Source organism: Lactuca saligna, chromosome 9, assembly GCF_052625555.1.
Source record: "Lactuca saligna cultivar CGN05327 chromosome 9, ASM5262555v1, whole genome shotgun sequence".
NCBI lineage: Eukaryota > Viridiplantae > Streptophyta > Magnoliopsida > Asterales > Asteraceae > Lactuca > Lactuca saligna.
Window position 1 is genome coordinate 17059816 of NC_136425.1, and position 9281 is coordinate 17069096.

Here is a 9281-nt window from a genome sequence, read left to right on the forward strand (position 1 = left end):
TTGTGACATGCTCATCAGGGGATTGATTGTTCGTTGAAGGTTTTGTCCAAGAGCTTTTCCTATGAACACAACACAAAAGAATCGCTAGAGGACAGACAGGGGTTGTCTCGGTACGTCACTTTGACAATCAAGTTAGTCCTTAATTTAGATGGAGTTTTTACGGTAAATTGTATGGAGAAGAAGATGGATCCCTTCCCTGAGCTGGAAGAGATCCTTTTATACATGTTTCTAACAGAGTGAGACGTGGTACCCTTTCATTCAGAGGTGTATCCCCACGATAACTAATTGCCAGGTGACGTCAGTTCTAGGTGTCACCAGGCTCCTTATCATGACCTGATTGGTTGTGAAATAATGAGAAGATTACAAAGAATATTCTTTCCTCATGAGGAGAATCGGGCTACCAGCTCAACGTTGGCTTACTCGAGCCAAGGCTGGGTACCGGCCAAGGCTCTAGCATGATAACGCTTCATTAATACTTTCCGTTAAGTTTAACGTGGCCGCATACGGGAGCGTTAACACACACACGCGCGCGCGCACACACACACACATATATATATATATATATATATATATGTATATATATATATATATATATATATATATATATATAGAGAGAGAGAGAGAGAGAGCTAGGTTCAAATGTGGATTGACATCTATTGTGTGGATGTGGACAATACTATTCTATGAGAATGACAAAGAAAATATGTTGTGTGATAGTGAGAATACATTTAATCTTACATAAATATTATCATTATCACACATTCTCACCAATTAAATCATGTATAAGGTTATCATAGACTTTTTTTTATTATTCACATTATGTCAGAATGCTGTCAGGATGTTTATTGAGTCGTATTCTGTAAGAATGAAAATGGATGAAAACGATGTGTGAGAATAAAAATGAATAAGAATTAGTGAGAATGAATGAAAATGACAATATTTGTGTGAGGTTGAACGTATTCACATTACTAAACAATTTATTATATTAGTAGTTCGCATAGAAAAACACTCTCTACACATCCGCACAATAGCTGTCGATCCACATTATAACCTAGCCCTATATATATATATATATATGTGTGTGTGTGTGTGTGTGTGTGTGTACATATGTGTGTGTGTGTGTATGTATGATTATGTGTTGATTATCATGTATCTGAGCATGATATAAAGGAAGAAAGAGTAGGATTATATGCACTATAACACCATGTAAGATTATGTATGTATAATAATACATTTAAAATCATGTATACGAGCATATACATATAACTATAGTATGTATGGTTAGATGAGAAAAGCATTTGTCGAATACCTAAGAGATGTGAAATGTAGAAAGAGAATGATTATATGTAATAAAATCATACGAACGTGTATGTAAGTAGGTATATATATATATATATATATATATATATATATATATATATATATTATGAGTATTAGGTATAATACTTTTGTGCATGGGATATGGATAGAGATTAAGTAATTAATGAGTTAAGTACTTGATGAAAAGTAGAAGATATCTTGAACATATAATAAGATAGAATGTCAATGGGACAAGTATTATGTGATGAGTCACATAAGAGAATTAGATAAGTATTAGTATATGATACCTATAGAAATAAAGAGTATGATTCCTTGGGGAATCAGATTGTGGTTCCTTCAGGAACGAAGATTGATCATTGATGTGGGAATGACATTCTGGTGGTTTCATAATATATATGAAAGATTCCCCTGAGTGGAACAAGATAAGAGAGTTAGTTAAAAGAACTTAGATGTGATTTGTGAAGGATTAAGAGTAAGGAATCCGTGAGGGAATCAAAAGAAGAAGAAAGGATGTCAAGGGATCCGTGAGGGATCTTTGTGAGGGGACTAAGCTCGGATGAGTGTACCCGGTAATGTTAGAGTTATGTTGTCCCATATGAGATAGATGTAGCTATCATGTAAAATTTGACCATTTGGTTCCAGCTAAGAACAGAATGATAAAAGCATGACAATGATGAGAAGATGAGATGAGAAAGGAAGATAGAGTAACGGAGATAAGAGCATGAGAATTGTAAAGAGATGAGATGAGAGAAGAAGATAGATTAAGGGAAGAAGAGATAGTTGACGTGAGAAGATAATGAGCAAACTAAATAGACGAAATAGAGATAATAGTAAGAGACAAGAAGAGAGATGCATTAAAATGAGTATGAGAGAGACAAACATAAAAATATAGTATGTATGGAATATGAAATGAGCCTGAAAATGTGCTAAGAGAGAGTATGAGATGAGGATAAAAGATTATAGAAGAAGAGTTGAAGGACAAGTTTGAGATAGATGAGATGAGAAGGCATGAGAAGAGAGTAAAAGAGATAGATGAATAAGAAAGAATATAATGGTATGTTACAAGCGTAGATTGCAGAGTATTAGAAAGACAAAGAGAAGAAGCTAAGAGTATGGAAAGATAGAAATAGTTAGAAGAAGAATAGAGTCGCATGAAAATAGATTAGAATATAACGCACCAGACCTCTGGTCCTATTTAGTAAATGTTTTTCATGTTTTGTAGGTTTAGGTAGCAACAGTGTTATGTTAGAAGATAGGAGCACAATGACCAAAATTAGAATAATAGATTTTAGTTCGTTGTATTTTCCTTATTGTTTAATTTTTATATATAGATTTTGTTGTAATCCCGAGGTTAACCATGTAATGTAAAGTGTATTAATTTTTATAGAATTACACATTTGTTTAGAAATAACTCTGATATATCCATTAGATGATTGTGTAGATAAATTTGGGTTGTTATAGAACATATTTTCATAATTAAACATATTATACAATAGAAGACATAGTAGATTAATCATAAGTTCATTTATGAACATAAGTTCATGTGGTTTATTTCTGATTATGTTTCAAGTTTGCATCCTACCATCAACTTCAATTCCACCTCTATATTTATGAATTTCGGAATCAAAACTTCATGAATTATATAAGAGAATGAGATGAATATTAGAAACAATGTGTGTTGCTTGCAATTTTTGTAAAAGTATATCAATGTTCATTGATGCACATATGTTTGTAGATAAACATATATTCGATCTTCTCTACTCTACCTTCATCCCTATCACCACAACCTCCATCATAATCGATACATCATCACTCACCACCATCTTTATCTGCATTAACATCAAAAAATGTTTATTAAACAATCATAAGAAGGTTATCTATAAGATCTTATTATTTAGTGTATTTTTTCAATCCAACTTTATAACATAAATCAAGCACAAAGACAATCAGGATATTATAATCTAATAATAATTTGTAGATAATTGAACAAATCTATGCATTCATGATGAGAACGAAATGAACTGATTAAAATCTGTGAAAGAGTGAATCCTTAATGACTAAAAACAACATTGATTCATTTCAAAGATAATTTCATCAAATAATTCTCTCTAAATGGATTACAAATTTATAGGCAATACCAAGGAAACATGAAATCGAGTACATGTGGATTTTTCTAATACACTAAATGATGAAAAATTAATTGCATCAACCCTTTTTTCTCTAAATTGTTTACAAATTCATAAGTGATACCAATGGAAACAAGAAATCAAGGACATGTTGTAACGCCCGTAGATCCGGGCTAGTCAATTTTAAGGCAATAAGTGTCGAAAATGACTTTTCGACAAAAGGTTATTTAGAAAAAATAATCTTAACTAAGTTGTAGAATATGTTACAAGGTTTCCGTACATATAAAGAACGCCGAAATCCGAGTTATAACGAAGAAGTTATGACTCGTTGAAGTTTCGCGACGGAACTGACACGATACCGGGAAACGTAAATAGTGAATTTACAATAGAGCGAGATTTAGCCTTAACGATCTAAACAAAAGTCGTAGAATGTGTTAAACTAAGAACATTGATAAAAAGAACGCCCAAATCTGACTTCGTATGAAGAAGTTATGATTTTTCAAAGTTTCGGATTAGCAGTGTACAACCCGAAATTCGAATGTTATATCGAGCAGTTTTTAGCCGACATGACCTAAACGAGAATCGAAGATCTCCATAAGAGTAGCGTAACGAGAAAAAGATGGGCGAAAACGGACATCGGATGAAGAAGTTATGAGAATTTAACGGACCAATCCTATCCCGGTCTGTTAATAATATAAAATTTAAAATCGAGTCAAAATTAGCCGATGGAGTCTAAACGAAAGTTGTAGAGTACATTCCCACCTTTGTGTGGATATAAAGAACGTCGAAAACGGAGGTCATACGCGAAAATTAGGATTTTTTGAAGTTGTAACTTGAATTTGCGAAGCTGATTGCGAAGTTGATGACGTGGCGCGTTGTGGGCCGTCCATCGCTGATCAAAGGACGCTTCGGATTCGGACATGCCTCCCTTCGCATTACGCCCTGCGTGCGAGGTCCGGTACGCCCCACGTACCTCCGGCCTTATCCTTCCGACGAGTGCGAGACAGCTGGATCCGGGTGGCAAACATATCCGAGCCTTACGCCTAGCTTAGCCAAGGATTACGCCCAGCGTAATCCGAGGCCTCGCGGCTATAAAAGGAAGCCGAGGCTGCCTCCATTTTCACACCAAAAATCACTTCTCTCTCTAATTTCTTTCTCTCTCTAGCTCCCCAAACCACCTCTAAGCCCTAGTTAAACCCCTTAGCTCCCGAGGGAAGCCTCGAGGCTCCCGGAGTCCCGAAAAAAAGTGTCTTTCGGTTTCGAAACGCTGCTCCGATTAAGTTCCGGTTTTCGATAAAATTCGCTGTAAGTGTGCTACGCTTACGCAATTTTTAATATAGCTTTCAAATAATTATAGGAATGTTATTAGGTCCTTAAAATAATTATTTGGGCTATTATTATGAGTTATATTGAGTGTTATTAACGCTTATATAATAATAATAATAGTCAGACAATTAATTTGTCACGGTTATCGTTAGACTAAACCCTAGTGGTATCGATACTAGGTTCTATCGAAGGAAAATCATTTTGAGAGTATCGAAGCGCTATCCAAGTGCTGAGTCACCACTTTTCAGGTGAGTGCGTAGTTACTTTCATCTTACACATAGATATGAAGTATTTTATATAAATTACGTGCTATGTGTGCATATTATCTGAATACTTGCTATCTATGTTGGATGAACATTTTTATACATGTTTTCAATGATTTAAAATGTATATGTATTATGTATATGTATTTTATATCTACGATAATGTTGGGGTAAACATGGGTAGATATAATAGATGTAATATGAGTTGAATGATGAGTTGAGAGGTGTTATAGACCATGAGGTTAGGGTGAGATGTGGACGACGTGAGAAGCCTTTTTCCCAAATGATGGCCCCGTCATTCAGCAGAGTATGGATGACAACCATGGACTATTCTAGATAGTCCAGTGGAACACTAGCAGGCTCGCAACCTGTAGGTGTTGTGAACGACGTGTTCACTTGGTGTACTCTAAACCTTGGTGACCATGCATACTTGGTATCTAAACCTTGGTGACCATGAAGACTTGGTGCCTAAACCTTGGTGATCATGCCGACTTGATGCCTAAACCCTGGCGACTATGCAGACTTAGTGCCCATTGTGTAAACCGTGGCAACGATGGATTTCTTATCGATTCCTTAGGATAATCCTTAGGAATGAATGAACGAGGAATAGCTTATTCTTAGGGTAGATCCTTAAGAGTAAAGAAGATAATGGGGATGGGTAATTGGGTTGATTGTTTGATTGTTTAAACATAATAATTATATAATCGTGGGTTGAAAACCCTATGTACTCACCAGGTTTCCCAACCTAACCCACTCAGTTTATTTATATCACAGGTGTTGATATGAAGTCACATTACACTGAGAGATTTAAAGAGATGTAGATCACTAGTGTAAATAAATGTAAGTTCTGTTTATGCTTATGTTTCTGTATTAACGATGACATCCCAAACGTTTTGAAATGAATAAAATACGTTTCTTCGAAAATGTTTTAATAACGTATTTATCATGTTTTTCTGGGAACAAATTCCGCAACATTTTTATTAAAAGAAGAACTCTGATTTTTATAAAGCATAAACAAAATCGGTCTTTTCTGGCCGTGAAAATGGGAATGTCACACATGTGGATATCAAATGTTCATTTATGATGTAACATCCCAAAACTCATAGAAACTTTTTCATTTTTAAATAGGAAAACATTAAATGTATATATTTATGGGTTTTATATTTTACAAAAAAATTAATTGTGGCGGAAAAACAAAAACCATAAGTTCACTTGCACCTTATAGATCTATGTTTTCACTATTGAATGCAATAACCGATTGAACATCAAGAACCCTACAAGAACCCTAGTATTTTTGAAAATAGCAAAAGGGTTTAGGAAAACATACCTCTTGATTATTATAGTAGATAATTAAAACAAAATTTCTTCTTGTAGTTACTTGGAAGCTAGCACCAGGAATCTCGTGCCTTTGATGGCTCACATCCAACCCTAGCAACAAGGAGGATTAAAGAGAGAGGAGTGGGGAGAAGGTATTTTGGCTATGCCTTGGTAAAAAGGAATGTCCTAAAATTGGATCCTTTAGGGTCTACTTGTAGGTAGAGTAGGAAACCCTAAATAACCCTAATTTGAATATTATATTAATATATCAAATTAGGTAATTATATTCTCCCTAATCATCTATATGGGATATTCTAGAAACCCTAGATTATCCTCCAAAAAACCATCCACCTTCATAGGAGGAAGGTTCTAGAACCTATTGTTAAACTATTGAACAATTGCAATTAGACTGTTACACTTTTTTATTAATCCAATTACTCCCAAAATTTATTCTCATTAATTTCTGATTAATTAGTAATTAAATAATACTATTTTTAACTAATATATTATTTTCATAACATATTAATAAATTCATTTATTGCTATTTATTAATCATATAACAAATCAATAAAATATTCTCTCTCTCTCTCTCTCTCTCTATATATATATATATATATATATATATATATATATATATATATATCTTTTTCTATCTCTAAAAATCACCCTATTCAATTAATAGGTTTGAGGGAAACCCAAAAAGACTTTGCTAATAATTCAAGTATATACTAATTTAATTATTGACTTAGATACCTAATCCAATAGTCTTCCACTTGGATAAGTCTATAACTGTAACTACTAAATTAGACAACAAAGAGTGATTCCATAACAACTTCCAAAGTCTGATCTATACAGAAATTGGTCCTAAGATAAGCAACCAAATATTCCTCCATTCTACTAAGTATCTTACATACATGAGACATGGATTAGAATCAATCTCATTGTCCAAATTTTATTTCCCGATTTCCTGATTTGTGATGACGACATAAGACTTCAAATTGAACACATCAATTGAGTTCTAGCTGGGCCCAACACTATAAGTCAACACCAAATCACCGAGGGGACCAAATATATCACTTCTTCTGTTAGGAAAAAGGAACGAATAAACTTTGACTCATATGCTTGTATCATTCACTCACCAAATCATACATGACACTGTGTTTTATAATATCATGTTACTGATGTGTTTTCGCATCACTAATGCATAACCAACTTATGAATTACAGCTCATATATCTTCGTTTTAAGAATATAAGATATTATCATCTCATGATTACTCATGATTTTATCCATGAAGTAATTCTCTGAGTGTGGGTTTACCCAATACTTAAATCTTTATTTCTAAGTACTCATGAATGTTGTAGAAATACAATTACTATGTCTGACCTTATTTGACAATATACAAACCAATTCATGACGGTCTTAATTCACTACTTACTTCCCAAAGTATGAGTGACTATGGAATTTGAATAATTAAATTATTTAGGAAGTAAAACATGCAAAACGAACCACAATAATAAACAATTGACAAAGACAGTAAATAAACTCATAAATAATCTATACTATTTAATCACCAAAAGTCAATTTCATTTATTTTGTTACAACTTTCAAAATGCTCATCTAAAAACTAAAACTAATATCATCCCTCAAACCAATACTCCTAGCATGTGGATTATGTTTAACCCTACTCAAAGCCTTTGTCAAAGGATCTGCATGATTCTCTTCTAATAATATCCTCTTCACAATGAGGTGATTTTCTTCTACTCTATGTTTGATGTAATGGTACTTTCTGTTGATATGTATTGACTTGCCATGGTCTCAGGTCTTTAGTCAAAGCAACTGCACCTTTATTATTGCAGAAAAGTTCTATTGGCTCTTGAATAGTTGGAACTACTCCAAGATCTTCGATAAGGTTCTTCATCCAAGTTGCTTCACTTGCTGCTATGTATTCTGATTCGCATGTAAAAACAGCCACCGTGTCTTGCTTGGAACTTTTCCAAGTAACTGCTCCACCATTTAATGTGAACACCCAACCATATTGAGAATGAAAGTTGTCTTTATCTATTTGAAAGCCAACATTACTATACCCAGTCACTCTAAACGTATCACTACCTCTAAAGACTAGAACCATATCCTTTATCCCTCGCAAATACTTGAGAATGTTCTTTAATGATGTCCAATGATCTCTACCAAGATTTCCCTGATAGCGAATGACCATGCTTAAAGCAAAGGATACATCAGGACGAGTACATGCCATAACGTACATGATCGATGCTACAGCCGGAGCATAAGGGACACAACTCATATAAGCTATCTCTTCATCCATACTGGGACTTTGAGTCTTACTCAACTTGACATTGCTTTGAATAGGTAGCTCCCTTTTTTTGCAATTTTCCATACTGAACCGTTTCGGTACCTTGTCCAAGTATGTACTTTGACTAAGTCCAATTAGTCTTTTCTTTCTATCTTTCAAAATTCTTATCCCGAGAATATAGGCTGCCTCTCCTCGATCTTTCATAGCGTAACACTTTCCAAGCTAAGATTTTACTTCTTGCAAGGTTGGAACGTCATTTCCTATAAGTAGTATGTCATCAACATACAATACTAGAAATGTTACTATACTCTCACTAGCTTTGACATACAGACAAGACTCATCCTCACTCCTAGAAAAAACAAACTCTTTCACTTTCTCATGGAAGCAAAGATTCTAGCTAAAAGATGTCTGGTTCAGTTCATAGATGGATTTCTCAAGCTTATGCATTCTATTGGGAAACTTTGCATCAACAAAACCCTTTGGTTAACTCATGTACACATCTTCAGCCAACTTCTCATTAAGGAAAATAGTTTTGATATTCTAATGGTGTTGCCTCTTGGACTCGGGACACTAGTGTTGATGGTACCTTTACGGTTAAGGAGACTAGAAAGTAGAT

At 34.2% G+C, this 9281-nt stretch overlaps 1 pseudogene; it reads right to left on the reverse strand.

Moving 5' to 3' along the window:
* Positions 1-3077: 3077 nt before the first annotated feature.
* On the reverse strand, positions 3078-8749 carry LOC145016033 (secreted RxLR effector protein 161 pseudogene; annotated as a pseudogene).
* Positions 8750-9281: the final 532 nt, after the last annotated feature.